Source organism: Dromaius novaehollandiae, chromosome 4 (assembly GCF_036370855.1).
Source record: "Dromaius novaehollandiae isolate bDroNov1 chromosome 4, bDroNov1.hap1, whole genome shotgun sequence".
In the NCBI taxonomy this organism is placed as follows: Eukaryota; Metazoa; Chordata; class Aves; order Casuariiformes; family Dromaiidae; genus Dromaius; species Dromaius novaehollandiae.
In genome coordinates, this window is record NC_088101.1 from 24,284,091 (window position 1) to 24,299,872 (window position 15,782).

Sequence of the window (15,782 nt, forward strand, 5' to 3'; positions counted from 1 at the left end):
ATACTGAGGCAGTTTTCAGGCGCTGGTTGCACTCTCTTTCATTATTACAACTTCCATATATTTATTCCTTAAGTAAATTCAAGGGGAGTCCCCTTTTCCCCATCTTCCTCATCCCTGGCTGGAGAGCTTTGCTGTAATTGCAAGGATGTGATGGAGCAGGAATGGTACGTGCAGGGCGATCTAGGGGAAAAGCCTGTGTTACCCAGAAGATCCTTCAAGTAGCTGTGCAGAGGAGACCCAGCTCGTGCCTCTTTGGCTTGCTTGAGGTGCAGGGTTGACCCCGGCAGCCTCGGCTCGGATCAGCCACATGGGCTGCCACGTTGTCCAAGCTCTCTGTGCTGGCTCGCAGCGTGCAAGCTCATGTGCCACCCAGCCTGTCGAGCCAGAGAATAGCAGCAGTAGCAAGCATGGCTTTCAAGCAGCAATGAATGAAAGACGGGATGACCCCCTACATGTGGGGTGTATGTCCGTCCATCCCCCCATCCCCCTGCCTCCTGTTTGTGTGTGTAACTTCTTGGACTTCTGACTTGCATTGGTCTGAAGAGGAAAATTTGAACCATGACTTCCACCTTACTCATTTATCACTGTGTTATTTACATGACAGTTTGGGGGTCATAAGTTAGGTTTATAATCTCTCCCCCGTCTTTTCCATGTATATTTAAATTGCTTAGGTTGGAGTCACAGTACTACACCAGATTCCAGGCTGTCTATCAGAATATTTTGGTTCTCATTACCAGCTCTGTAAGACTGAAGAGATTAGCGTTCTGGGGGAACCAATTGTGGCTGTATGTGTTAGCTGTCTGTAAAACAAATCTAGAAAGAGAAACTTCATGAACTAAAAATATTACACTATCCAACAGACTATACCTCACCTTAATGTACTTAAGTATTTCAGACATTGCCAAGTAGACAAGATAAGTCAACCAAGTTTTATGGAAGATGCTAGTGCAAATTTAGATTTTTTTTTTTTTTTATCTTGAAAGATTGGGTATTGTTTGCATATGAAGAGAAAAATGCCTAGCAGAGGATAAGTCGGAGCTGAACTTTGGTTCTGGCTCTTTCTGATGCTGACATGTATCACCTTCTTGAGGTCACTTATTTTTCAGTACTTCAGTTTTCCTGCTTATGATGTGGGAGTAATACCCTTCTCTGGCCTTATAAGGGGAGTGAGTTGTAAAATATTCTAAGATAATTTACATTTGCTTCAAATGTATATAGCGTCGCTGTTGCAAGCAGTTTATTTGGGAAAGCTGGGGCAGAATTCATACTTCCAGGTATATGGTCAAATAGTATTTGCAGTGTTTGCTTCCTTCTTCTTACTATTAGTCGTACTTTGGTTAAGTATGTTTACTTCTTTTGCTGTTTTATGGGGTTCCTCTGAGCAAAACCACTTTCAGTTATGTGAAAGAACTCCTTGGACATTTCTGATGTCATCTGTGATCAGTTACTGTTTTTCTTTTGGTTTGAAATATAACCAAATGTTTTCTTTCAAATTTTTTTAAAGTTCAATTTAGCAATTCCACTGGTAGGATAAGGGTCCTGCTTGAGAATTTAGGGAATTTTCTTGTTGTTGTTGTTGAGTCACACTAAGCTCTGGTTCTACTCTCTGAGCAAATGCCATTAGAATTATTGGACAGAATACTGAGATTTAGATTAACCTGTTCTTTTTGTGAAATCTCTGCTTATTGAACTATTGAAGCATTAACTTACTTCTGGAAAAATATAAGTCATTAGACTAGCAGTAAAAATCTTTCTACCTGAATATACTGCCATTGCACCATGCTGGAGCCCCACTTCTATTTCTTAATACTCTTACTCTCCTCTATTGATTGGGTGTAAAACTATACTGCTTTTCCAACATCTCCAGGACGCATCTTGGAAGGGGAAACCTAACCTGGCTTTCTGTTTTATATAGGGGCTTAGGGGCCAACAAAACTGTCTCTCATTAGTTAATGCAGCAACACCTTAGCATCCATGAAGTTCCGGTTGAGGCAAAACATTTCCTTTTTTTTCTTTAAATTTTCTGCCTAAAAGTAAATATTTTCTGGGAAAGAGAAAGCATTTTCTGAACTACATTAGTTAAAAATCTGAATGTGCAGAATGACTACTGCTGACGCATGCTGGCATGTGGATTTCGTTAGCTCCGAAACTGAGTGAAGAGGCTGATAGTCTTCAAGGGAATCTGTCCTGGACATGATACTTGGAGGTGGGCACAGCTCGCTGTCCTTGTAGTGTAGGCAGTGCATAACCCAGAGATGTCAGGTGTCCTGATCTTTGATTGTGGCTTATAGTTACAAATTGTAATAGTATGTACCCCCACAAATGACTTGGAAACAGTAACGGGGCGGGGCGGGGGGGGGGGGGGCGGATGAGACTCAGCTGATGTTGCGTAAGCGGATGAAGTTCGAGAATTACTCTATTTTTCAACCACCACCAAGCTAGACCTTAAGATGGAGGAAAGGTTGCTGCATCAGTTTGCAACAAAAATAAACCCTCAGATGCTGACGGGGTGAAGTTACAGTACTACTTATCTATTTGTGTAGTGCCTGGCACACTAAAGAATTGCAAATACTTTATGTGCATGTGGTTCCATTGTTCCAGTGCAATCTCCTCGGGGTGGAAGAGCGAAACCATTAAAATGGCACAACAGAGTCCAGTGACTAGTAATGAATACTAACGCACTAACCTATTATGCATGCACTTTAGGTAGGAAGAATGCAGGTAATTTGGCAGAAGTATAAAGGCAGATGGCCCTATTTCTGTTGAAATAAGAGAGATGCTTTGAGAGCTTTAAAATCAAAAATGACCAGTAAGTGCAACTTCTGTATCTTGCCTAGAAACCACTGCATTTTCCTCTCCCATCTCAAAATTTTCCTGTAAAGCACTGACCACCTGAACCTGGTGGTTTGGGCATGGTGAACATCACAGTGAGAGAGAATAAACCCAAAGGATACCCTGAGGCTCTGGAGCCCTGGGCTGAAAGCTCTGGCCGCCTCCTCACAAAATACTGATGCCATGTAAAGGGGAAGGACGGTGCGTAAAACATTCCCTGAAAGCAGAGCATAAATGTGGGTGCATATTTCATGACAGACGGTTTTAACTTTCCATACAGTTGCCTCTTTTATGGCCAACAGCTAATATTAATTATTTAGCAGAACATTTATTTATACACTGAAAGCTAAATGCAATCCTTTCAGTGGATGCCTGGCAGAGTACAGGTTGCAGTAAGTAGCTGTGCATAGTCCTTCAGAAGGATGTTTCATGCATAGCTTTATTCTTGAAAGAATTTGTTATCACCACTGTCTGCTCTGTCTTTAATGAGATATATATGTATAGTAGATTAAAACTCAGTAACTAGTAAAACTTCACAGCCATATAGATGCGTCAACCCAGAATACAAAATGTGTGTATTTCTCAGAGCACTTCTGTGGGCTGTGACAGGAGGGCAAATACTCCTCTCACCTCATGGCTGCTTAGCGCCTAATTCTGAAGTTGCAAACTTCTCCTAACTAAAATTCTGCAACAGCAACCATGCGTGCAGCAGCGTGGTAAGTTTGGTTATACTGTGCTCTGGGACAAACACATCAGCAGCTATGTGTATACAAATTTTAAATTGCTATGTACATCATACTGACTGTTTTGGAGCTGCACTACAGAACACTTTGTTTTATCATGTTTGAGGGCTAAGTAGAGGAGGAAAGAAACTCACATGGCAAACTCCATGTGATGTGAAGAAGCAGAGAACACGAAGACTTTCCTAGCTCATAAAAAGCAAAATATAAATTTAGCAGGTTTCCCTAAGCAAGCTAAGCATAGTTTTTATTTTGGCCAACTTCTAAGGAACAAAAAGAACCCCTTCCTAGCTGCTGCTTTTTTCATTTGGGGGAGGGGGAAGCGCACCCTGCTCTGACTCCTATGTCCATATTTGACCTAGCTCCCCAGAGCCCGTACAGCATGGGAGTGGGAATTAATTTGCTCTACTTGCCTGCACTTAGGGAAAGCAGTTGTGACCCTTCCTGTAGCCACAGGGAAGGAAATAGGTTTAAATACTTCTCTGCTCCTTTCAGAATTGTGTCTAAATCATCTCATCACAGTACATGATTTCTGGTGCCAATGAGTTTTCATCAAATCCTGACGTGGCTTCTACCGTGTTGTGATGTTGCCATGTGATTCTGGTAGCATTACTGTTTAGATGAAATATTATTCATTTTCTATAGCAACTGTTAATTTGAGAAGAATCTGTGAGATCATTGTAATTGTTATTACTGACAGTAGTTATAATAAATGCTTTGGAATGATGTGCATGGCTTTCATTTTCTTCCTGCAGAGTGTGTGTGGGTTTTTTTTTTTTTTAATAGTTCAAACAACTTAAATGTTGACATAAATGAAAATTTCTGTATTTGTGCATAGCACTCTTCAGGGTGGTTTTCACTTCGCAAGAAGCATGACTTTCACATCTCAATAGGAAAAGTAAACTTGTTGCTGCAATATGAGCATTCTTTGGACTTTTTAACAATGTGAGACAGGACTTTTTAACAAAATGCTCTGAACAATCTCCAGCACAGCAGCCATCTTCCTTTTCCTGTAGTCCAGCCTCTCGGCCCTTGCTCCCTGCCAGGTGCTGTTTTGCTGCCTGCCTACTCCAGTGTCCCACAGCTGCCTCCCAGGTTTGCAAATAAGGCATCTATTAAACTGCCATGCTAAACTATACTCTTTAATCCTTGCAAGCTGTTTCAAAACTAGGCCCCCTCATCTTGGGAAATGCAGAGAGCCCTCAGCTCATCTTTAGCTCAGTGCCTGGTTCCTTAAAGGACTCCGGAAATTGCCACTTTCTGCACTATTCTGAATTGCCTTTTCCTTCAGTCACCCAGACCCAGGTTGAAATGTTTTGCTGTTTTAGCCCAGGGTTTCTTTTGCTCAGACAGGTCCATTTTGCAGGTATGGAAAGCAGTTTCTTGTGTGTGCCTAGGAAGCTGAAGCATTGTGAAATCTTGAATCAAACACTTAATGGAAGCACACATCAGTGTACACATTGCAACTGAAGCTCTGGCAGCCCTATGGACAGAGGGGCAGGCAAATCAAAACTCTGGGATAAACCATAAAGATTTATCTGGAAGAACAAAACTGATCTTTTCAGTTAAGAGAGCATGGTATACTTTCTTTTTATTGCTTGTAGAAAAATAAAGTCAGACTTTTTTCTGGTGCTATAAGGTTATATATTGATCATGTAATTTGTTATCTAACTGGAAATAATAGTCATGACTTGCTAGTAACTCATCAGCATTTATTTTGATACGCATTGCTATGGTTTTGCAATCTGTGGGCACGTTTTCCTTAAAGGATCTCATTATACCTCTGAGAGAATTCCTGTACTGCAAAGCTTCAAAAAAACAAAAACACTTTACTGTTAGCATAATTTGTCTTTCAATCATACTGAGTGATAGCTGAACTCTAGAGCAGCTCATGATTCTGTGTGTGCTGCCAAACAATGTCTGATCAGTGCCATTACAAAAGCCAGTATAGCGGCCATCACAACCTCTTGGCATCCTTAAAGTTTTAACAGGAGTTTCAGAACTTCATAGTGCAAGTTAACAGCGCATTTGGACAGAAATACAAGTCAATATATATACGGTTGGTCAGTAACCTAAGCATCTGTATCTGTGCTTAAATCTAATGCTCTGGATTTGGCTTACTCCAGTAAAATGAAAGATATAAAGAGGAGCACCTCTTTATGCCTTACAGAAAATAGCGGTGTCAACATGACATCAAGAATACTGCTGCTTTGATTTCGGAGGCTTTCAGACATCAGTCATTCATTATGAATCAAAAAATGGCCATGATTGTGTTTTAAAAAAAAGGACACAAAACTAATACATAATCTTAACTTCTGCATGGAGCAATGCCATTAGGAACATCTCATCTAATTGAGTGGTTCATATTTGAATTGATAAGGTTCAGAAGAAAACTGAAAGCCAAGAATTTCCTTAGTTAAATGCAACTTGGCAAAGTCTTTTTTTTTCCTTCTCTCCTTCCTTCTCCCCTTCAGAGTAGCATTTAAGAAAGCAAGTCACAGTGCAGCTAGGCTGATGATAAAATGTGGAAGTATACAGATATGATAGGGCAAGATAGGGAAGCAGCTGGCAACATTACCAACTACTTAAACTTTGTAAACAAGGAAATTATTCAATTTTGGAAAAATACCAGATCTTATAGTATTAGGAGAACCTTCTTCAGGACTAAAAAGCCCTGAAGAAACTAGGTGAAGATTACTTGCTCTTTCTATTTTTATCTTTTGCTCTGATAACATTCAGAGTATAGAGGCAGAAAGGGCAAAACAGCAAGCTATGCTAGATACGCCAAATTCTGATATGTTTATTCACAAGGAAGGAGGGTCTTTTCAGTGTAGTTAAGAGCTGCAAAAGTTAATAAAAATGCTATCATGGTAAATTCCTTGGGAAACAGAGAATTAAAAAATGTGTGGCTTTTGTGAGCATGTGTGGTTACAATAGTTTAGTGCTTGTAGGAAGAGTATTATTCACCTCTAAACAGTTCTCCTTTGAATGTTTGATCCCAGCAGCAATGACTTGGTGTATCAGCTGCATGATAGAAATGCTGGGCTCTCTGTTTCTAGTAATCTGAAGAACAAATACTGATTCCTTTAGCTTACCTCTGACTACCTAAAACAACTGCTGTCTCCACACTGCAAATAACCATGCTGTTTGAAATATTGCTGACAGATGCTGTTTAGATACCAAACCACTGGAAAAGAATAGATTTGCATATCTTGGTCTCCTCACAGCATAGTTATTTCTACTTTAAGTAGTGCATGTTCTGTCCATGGGAAGCTTTCACATTGCCATTTTAATGTGCTTGTTTTCCTTACCTTTGACTACTAGATAGTATCAAATAAAAGCTAAGTATATGGAATATATTAAAGAACAACTGCAATCTTATCCTTTTTTCCTTGCATAACTTCTAGTGTTCTAACTTCTGTGTTCTTTCACGTATTTAGTCAGACAGCTATTTCGCCTCAGAGGACATGCATCCGTTTAAATTTAGGGCACTTTAGCATGGCAAAGATGACCTCAAACTTTCAAATAATCATTTCAATTCCAGACTTAATGCAGTTTCCTGAAGTATTTGCTATATATATATGTGTGTGTATATATGTGTGTGTGTGTGTGTAGATAAATTCATTAAGTTCCAGGTATATATTTTACACACTGTGTACATTACACCTGTTCAAGATTTGTTTGCTTGTATCTGAGTACATGTACTGTCTGGAACAGTAGTATGAACATACACCCAGAAGTACAGGCTCATGTAGCAATATGTGGAGAAGCCAAACAATAGCTTACCTAGTGAAGAATTTCTTTTCCCAGTGTGCAGGAAAGAGACATCTGCTATTCAAATCTCTTCACATGGCTCCAGGCAAACTACCGAGAGTTTTCAATCCATATCAGTCTGAACAGTATCCCGGGAAGGCTCCTCTTGTGCCAGCCCCCAGTAACTGAACTCCACCAGCACAGTCACATTTTATTTATACCCAGACTGTCCTTTTCAAAACAAGCAGGCAGCTGGAATGATTCAAACCTCTGTTCAGCTCACTGGTAAAATGCAGCTTCCTCCCCGGACAAGAGTATTACACCAGGGAGCAGTCAGAGTACGGCAAAAAGGCTACGAGAACTATTTAATCGCCCAAATAGCAGCTGATCCTGGTGCTGGTGCTGCTGCCGCTGTGTCTTCTGCTTAGCTGTAGCCAGGCTCGCTCTCCCTCATATCTACACAAGTATCGAGGCGGTTTTGCAGGATTATGATTGGCAGAAGCAGCCCATTCCTCCAGCTAATCAACCCCGAGACTTTGAAGGACTCGGAGCTGCTCTGATGTCATTCCGGCAGGGGGATGCTCCACGCGAGCGTGCCGCGGCGGAGGCTAATTCAGTGCCCAGCTGCACGCCTTGCGCCCTGTGCTGATTGATGAGATGTTCTGGCAGGATTTGCATGAGCTGTCACTGTGCAGCTGGACCACCTCCCTCCCCTGCAACCTGCCTGCATCAAACGCCCCAGCTAAAGGCCACTTTCAGCTTCCCGTTTTACACCTGGAGCTGCAACTTAAAGCTTGGGAAAAAAGGAAAACTTGAAAGAGGCATTTTTTTGGAAGAAGAGTGCTTTAGGCAAGTGGGGGGGGGGGGTTACCCTGACCCTCCCCTCTCCTCCTCTCCTCCTCTCCTCCCCCATGTTGAAGGAAGATCAAGAAAATAACAGTATTGTAAGACTTTTAGTTCATGCTCTTGTTAGCTCACTGATAGGATCACCTAGCACAGCAAAAGGTTGCATTTAATGCAACAGAGCAGCATGACCAAAATCGCACAGAGGTCATCCAGCAAGTTGATTACAAGCGATCTTGCCAATGTCACCATGGGGTGGGTATCAGCTGTGCTCAGAGGGGCAAGCTATTTTTCTACTCTCTATAACAAAAATCCACCTATTCATAGCATAAGTTCTTATTAAAATCCTTTCTCATCCAGCTAGAGATGAAACCTATATCCATAGCCTAGTAACATGATTGTTATGCAACTTTCTAAGGTTAAATTATATTACAGAGAAAAACTAAACACTTAATAAAAATTAGATTTAATACCAATCTAATTTTCAATTTTTGCCAGCTTGACATCTTTCACTCCAGAACTGTTCTTCATACAATACACCTCAGAATTGAAATTCAGCCAATTCTGCACAGAAAATGTGAGGAGAAAAGAGTTTTGTTCAAGGAGACTGGAACAGACCCATTCTGAGATGAAGAATGATGCTGTAATCTCAGATTTGAATCATAGGAGGGTCAACTCAACCTTTCATGTTTCCAAAATACAGTAAATAAATGGTATTCCATGCAGTTTACAATGTACGTCCTTCAGCTGGGACCTTCTACAGGAAGAGCTATTTGCTCTGTGTGAATATCAAAGTTTCAAAGATGGCAGGTATTCCTAACCACAGACTAATTTATTCCTTCTGGCTAAATCAAACGAAGGGATAATTAAAATTCAATGTACATCTGACTCATTTCCTGTAACTTTTAATTACAAAGCATTCATTGAGGTCTTTTAAAAATGCCTTACACCTATGGCTGACTCTGGAGTCAAATTTTGTTTCCCAAAGCTTCTTGAGAAGCTTAGATGTTGAATTCCCACTGGAGTTTAGTGGCAGGCAAGTGCCTCCTTGCATTATATGCGAATGCTCAAATGTGAGTTGGCTGTAAATTAAAATCACCAAATCAAGTTAAAGAATCTCTTGCTAACGAGAGGAATAATTCTAATGCAATAGGTCTAAAACTAAAAAAAAAAAAAAAAAGCTTCCTATCACTAATCTGGCTGCCACTGTTGCATGAAAAGATAAAGCCCAGTCATTCTCATTCTCTCTCTCTCTCTCTCTCTTCACATACTTGACTCCCAGCTACGCTTAAGAGAAAGTGCTTGGAAAATCGCTGTGAGTGGCAGGGTTTGACTGCATGGTGTGAATGTGTAGCAGGACGGCTCTCTGCTGCCGCCAGATGTGGCGGGAGCAGCAGTCTGCCCCTCTGAAGCTGTGGCACATCAGTGGAGCCTGCTAGTGCAGATGTTCCCAGGCTGGGCCAGCAGCCAAGTGGTTACACATACCATGGAAAGTGTATTTTAATTTAGATGCTAAAATCTCTCTTTGAACTTAACTCCTTGGCTTAACAGCATGTCACACTAGAAGAATCCAGTACGGAGAAGCATGGTTGTTGATTTGCACCAGCTCTATCTGCTTGCTTCGTTAGCGTTTCATTTTAAGTGGAATATTGAGCAATTACAGTTTCCTGATAGAATCTACCCATATTAGAAATGTACAGAAATAAGTCAGCAAAATTGCTCCAACTGTCTTTATGCAAGAAAAGGAACACGCTGGCCTTTGGGAAAAGGGCTGAGTACAATTTGAATTTTCACTTCTGACTCCTTTGGGTAGTAGTGAGAGAGAAACTGTTTTCGCTTGGTTACAAATGCATTCAAGTGGTGTTATCTAGAATGTCCTTCCAATCATGATAGTATTTTCATGCTCTGCTTTAGGGAAAATATACAGAAAAGGAAATAATAGGACAGCAAGAAACTGCAATGAAGCATGGACTGGGAGAAACAGTAAAGTGAGGAAAATTCTAATAATGAAATACTATATTAATGAGATACCATACTTATATTGAAATCTTTACCATGGGATTTGTGTTCTTCTTACCTGCAGCACAGACCTTAAATGAGCTGGTGAAAACTCTACCTTAGTTAATACTTGTGTGATATTTACGTGCAGAGGTAAGCAGTCACAAGTGCCTAGCCCTCCTATTTCAGTTGTTCAAAAATCACAGATAAAACATCAAACTACTTTCCCCAAATCTGTACTACTTTTTAGGAGCATGCCTTTTCGGTTTTATACCTGTTTAGTTTTTTTAGTTTGTTTGTTTTCCTGACTTTTTAATGAAAGTAAATATTGCCTTGTTCTGTCAAAATTTTCTTGGAGCTTACGTACTTTACAAGACATTTTTTTAAAAAAAATTTTGTAAATCTAGTACTTTTGTGTATTTATTCAGCTTAGAACAATGTAAGTTAGAACTGACGAAGAGGTTTGTTTGTTTTTTTTTTAAGGGATATCTGCATTTGCATTGAGGGTAACTGCTGAATATTCAGCATCCTTCTATTTAGATAACTATGAATATCAGAGTCTGGATTTAAGTATCTATCATAAGTATTATACCATCACTATAATATCTGAGCACCTATTTTTGATGTATTCATCTTCACACATTATGAGATTGAAGCACATTATGAGATAGAAAAATGCAATTCCCTCAGTTCTGCACTTAGAAATGTGACAGAGAGCAAACAAACGCTTTCAGAAATTAATCCATATATGTCTATCTCCCTGGTCCACCCTTCTGGACTATTTGAGAACTTTCAGCCAGATATCTGGACTGTTGTTCTGTTGTTGCTATGAAGAGCTTTTGTTTCCTCAGACTGCCCCCAGTTTCCTTGCCTGCTATTACAGTGCTCTGATGATATTTTAATAGGCACTCCCTACTTTTCCTTTCAAAAACTACCTTGCAGTTTGAAGGTCCTCCCTTCAAAATGAAGTTGGCTGCAACGCGTATAAATGTCTCGTTCAGCTAAAGACATCTTTACAGTCTTTACTGAAAGGAAGATGGCTTTTGACACTGGAGTTCATAATGAGTTTAAAAGAACAAAAATTGACTATTGCTCAAAGGACCAGCTCTTCCTTGATCTGTGGAGACTTTTTATGAACTTAAAAATAATTAAACAACAGGGTGTCTTTTATCAAACACAGAGAGCACTTCCTCAGCTGGTGTAAATTGTCAAAACACCATTGACTTCAGAGGAAGTACGACAATTTAGGAGTTACAGATTAGTCTGTAATTCTCCAGCAGCTCCTCAAGATACACAGAACTTTGTATTTAATTATGCTCACATCACAACTGCAAGAAACATAGAGGCAAAGCAGAATATGCTTGTTTTTAGAATATCCAAATATATATTTCATTAAGAAAAAGTCTGTTTCTCTGATGCCTTAATAAGTAGTTAATTTTTTTAATCTGAATACTTTGGCTGTGACCCAAAATCTTTTAGAGGTTTTATATGCTCAGAAATACAGAGATTAAATATAGATACACTTGAAGTTGAGTTTCACGCATCACAACACACCTAAGGCATTCACGTCTTCTACTGGAAGTGCCTGCCTTGTCATGGGTTATTCTTATTTCCCTGATGACATACAGAGAGTATGCTGCTAGTAGTCCACTTAAGCATGAAGCACTGATTTGAAACAACATCGACAACAAAAATGTTACAAAGTCCTACAAGCAAAATAAAAAAAAAATGCAGAAACATGAACTAGATTCTCCAACCATGAATTTCTCTAGCCGCATAGCTGCTTTTACCCCCATTTATGTTTGGACACATTTCTCCTGCATATATCAGCATGTACTAGTTCTGTAATGACCTCTATCTTAACCTGTTATTCCTCTGTAAAATACCTTTGATACCCTGGTATGGTTTTGGTCCTGTAAGGCTTTGGACGTGTTAGTTTCCGAGAGTGTGCTGATATAAACTAATATTGAAATATCTGTTAAACCAACATACATTCATTAACATCTAACATTAGAATTGTTCCACATCGTTCTAATTACATTACTACTTTATGTCTTAAGTGCTTGCTCAACTAAAAAAGAAACCTCTAGTCTTTTAAGACCTGCCCTCAGCATACTATCAAAGCAAGAACAGAGATTGTACTACTTAATCCAAAATCTGTTCTACGTCACCCCTGAGTTGCCAGCTCACTTTGAGAGAAGAATTTATATTGTGCAAACGAGAAAAATGTACAGCCTTTCCGGCTCTCTCCCAGTATGTTCCTTACAGAAGTCTCTTCTGGGTTCAAATCTGGCCTGCAGTTGGGTGAAAACACCCATGGATGTACAAGAGGGAAGGACTGGAACCTAGAAAAAGAAGAGTTATTTCCTAGGTCTCACATTCAAACAGACAGAGAGACTAAGTCTCGTTCTGCTCAGCCTCCTCATGATTTGTATTTGCATCTGTAACACCATAACAATATACTGGGATTGCTTCACCTCTGGGTTGTTTTCATGAAAACTGTGATCATAACCTCCCTGCTGATGAGCAAGTGAATCTGTATTTGTAAATCCTTACAAAAACTAAACTAAAACCAAGGTCAATACACTCAGTGACATCCTCACTTAGAAGAGCTCACTGCTTCTATAGTCACCGCATTTGCTACAGTTTGCAGTGCTGCAAAGGAAGTTTGCTAATCTAGAAGCTCCAATAGCATTTCACTCTCCTCTTTCTGTGGAAGTATAAAGAATCATTTACCATATTTCTGTCTCCTATGGGAATCACAAGCATTACCTTTCATCAGACTGTAGGCCAGAGATTGTCATACAGCTTCCCTCTTCCCGGTGCTGCAGCTGAGCAACCGTAACCCAGTAGGAGCAGAAGTGCTGTCATCCTCTTAAGCATCAGCTCTGGTGCTGTTCTCTGGCATCTGCTAACAAGGCAAGTTCAGGGTGATAAAGTGACTTCTTTTAGCGAATAACACATTTTACACAGCATTACTTTACAATAGCTTGAGGAACTACTTAAAAGAAAATTGTGAAGTATTCCTTTTTCCAGCATGGACTTCAGCAAATGTGTTTACCAACTTGTAATGATCTACAGGAGAAGCCTCCTGGAAGGCTCCTGGTTCTCATGGCAATAGCCCCGACCCAGCAGGTTGCCCGGGTGTCACAGGCAACCCAAGTCAGTTTGCAGAACTTTTGCTCATAAAATGGAGAGAATCCACCTTGACTTGCAGAATAAATGCTGAAATGAGAAACAGGCAAAAACTGCACCTTAAGCGATGGAAGAAACAAACCAGTACAAATAAGCAATGCTTTTGTTGCACAGGGACTGCTCCCTGCTAGTCCACTCTTCTTCTACTGCCCTTCAGCCTTGCCACTGAGCACCTCCCTGTCCAAATTTCATTGGGACTGTTTATAAGAAGAATGAGACTAAGGGAGGGAAACCATGTGTGCTTCAAGAAAAGGTCTGTAATTCAGTTGGAGAGTAATGTATATCCTTCTCTCCTCCCCAGCCCTTCTCTTTCATTTTAAGGAGCAATTATATAACAAATTACAGCATTAAATTGGAAAAGAAAGAGGTAATTCATTTGTGTTACTCCATCACACCACTTGGGACTGTGAGAACAATTATCCCAGTATAACGTCAATGTTCAGTTGTCATATTTGTCACCTACATGTCTGAGCCGTAATAGTTAAGTAAAGAAAGAAAGAAATAGGGTTGTATCCCTGTACTATGTTGTTTTACTGATGGATAAATCAGCACATCAATACTTCAAATAGTTAAAAGCTCACATGAGAGAGCACCCAGTATAAATAGTCAAGATGCAGTGGGGCTGGCAATTTGCCTATAAGCACATGGCTTTTAATAAATGAGAATCTGTTGGCAAATCCATTATCGCATAGGACAACATCAGCCAGAAAATTAAGCAATAACATGCAAATCCTAATACTAAGGACTTTTTCCTTGACTGTTAAAAATTAAGTTTCTGAGGCTTGAATGCTTGGTTTAAGATCTTAAGTGATTTTTTTTTTTTTGAATTATTCGAACTGTGGAACGGTTCATAAAGTAGCTTAATTAGACAGACCATTGCTCCAATGGGAGTCCCCTTTAACATGTCTACAGAGGCTTTTTAAATACTCTAATCCACTTCTGAATAAAAGGTGAAACTAGAAATGATCTTTTCAAAGCAGAAACTACAAAGAACGATTACCTTTCTTTTTTTCCTTTTCCGTCTTTGTGATCTAGATATCAAGTTGCCATTATATTCTAAGTATGACTTTTTTTAGGTTCGCTCTCACAAGCACAGCTTTTTAAGTATCCTAATTTAAAACTAAAAAAACCCTCAAAGTGAAAAATCCACTGCTAAATCATTTTCAAACTGGTATTCTACCATTACTGTAATAAATGGATCCTGTTGTAGAGAGTATCTTGTTTCATCTGTTAGCAAATTTCTTTTATCTTAGAAATCCCAATATCATTTGTTTTCTGTCTCCTATAGGACAAGGCCTCACATTTATGAGCTACTTCTGCTAATGCTCCAAATAGCATGGGAAATCTTAATGTTGAGCTAAGCCTTTGTAAATCAGATTCTGTTCTCTTTTGTGCCCTTCTCCTCTGTATATAACCACCCCTCTGAAGCAATGTACTTGGTACTCAGAGGGACCTGATCCTTCCTCTCATAAGTACCTTGGTTTGTTCTCAGTGATTATTGAGTGCATGAATATTTTGCCCTTGAAAGGTCTCCAAAATGTGTTGTACAGTCTTTAAGGTTGGCAAAAAAATATGAGTAATTGTATTTGTCTTTAGGTGTGAGAACGTTTGTCGCCCTTAGATGAGTAGCTTGGCTAACTGCAGTGGGATTACTTATGTAAGTAAAATTTGTACTCTGGGTCCAATATATTTGGTCCTAGATACAGTATCAACCACTAGCTGTGTATGACAGGAGCTATATATGATACTAGCTATGTAAGACAGGGCCAGTACACTGAGAGGGCTGTCTTAATTTCTCTTGTTTGCCACAACATGCTACACTGAACTGCATCATTTTACAAGAGCCATCCCACACCCGGAGACCTGAGATACACCATACTAAAAAAAGGAATATGGTTTAAGGTCTGATTTTTAGACTGGCGCAAGTATGCTGTGTCTTAGCATTCAAACAACACACAAAGCTGGGTTCAACAAGCAGGATGCTAACACACTTCAAGAAATTTTATTCTGAAAAGGATATCAAGATCATGATTTATTATTTATATTGTACCAACTTTCTTTAGAAATGTGAGATCTATCTGACATGTCTGTAAGGAGAACAAAGTTAATGAGCGAAAGAAATGTTTTTAATGTGTAGCTATTACAGAACCATTTTTCCTGAGGTAGGAATTATTATTTATAGACTTTCAGCACTGCTTTCTTAAAAAATCAAGACAGCAGCAGCACAAATGATTTTTTTGAGAAGACACAGTAGAGTATGAACAATGCACAGTGATCATCATTCTTCAATCAATCATCTTTCAATCCAGATTCCTTTCAAAAATGTGTTGTTCACATGGGAAGAAAATAAAGGTGATTTAATTAAAATTATCAGAGGAAAACACGGATGGAGTAATCAACAGCGAGAGCATTCCAAGTCAA

At 39.5% G+C, this 15,782-nt stretch overlaps 1 protein-coding gene across 3 annotated transcripts in view; it reads right to left on the reverse strand.

The window, feature by feature from the left end:
• LOC112986158 (bifunctional heparan sulfate N-deacetylase/N-sulfotransferase 4) overlaps positions 1-13,071 on the reverse strand; it is a 116,763-nt gene extending 103,692 nt beyond the window's left edge. For 2 of the 3 annotated variants that reach the window (XR_010388932.1, XM_026105311.2), the window contains exon 1: positions 7,359-7,782. The gene's annotated coding sequence lies outside the window, so the exon portion shown is untranslated. Of the gene's footprint in view, positions 1-7,358; positions 7,783-12,938 lie in introns of those variants that run through there. The other variant, XR_010388933.1, reaches the window with a different exon arrangement.
• Between the last annotated feature and the right edge of the window lie 2,711 nt (positions 13,072-15,782).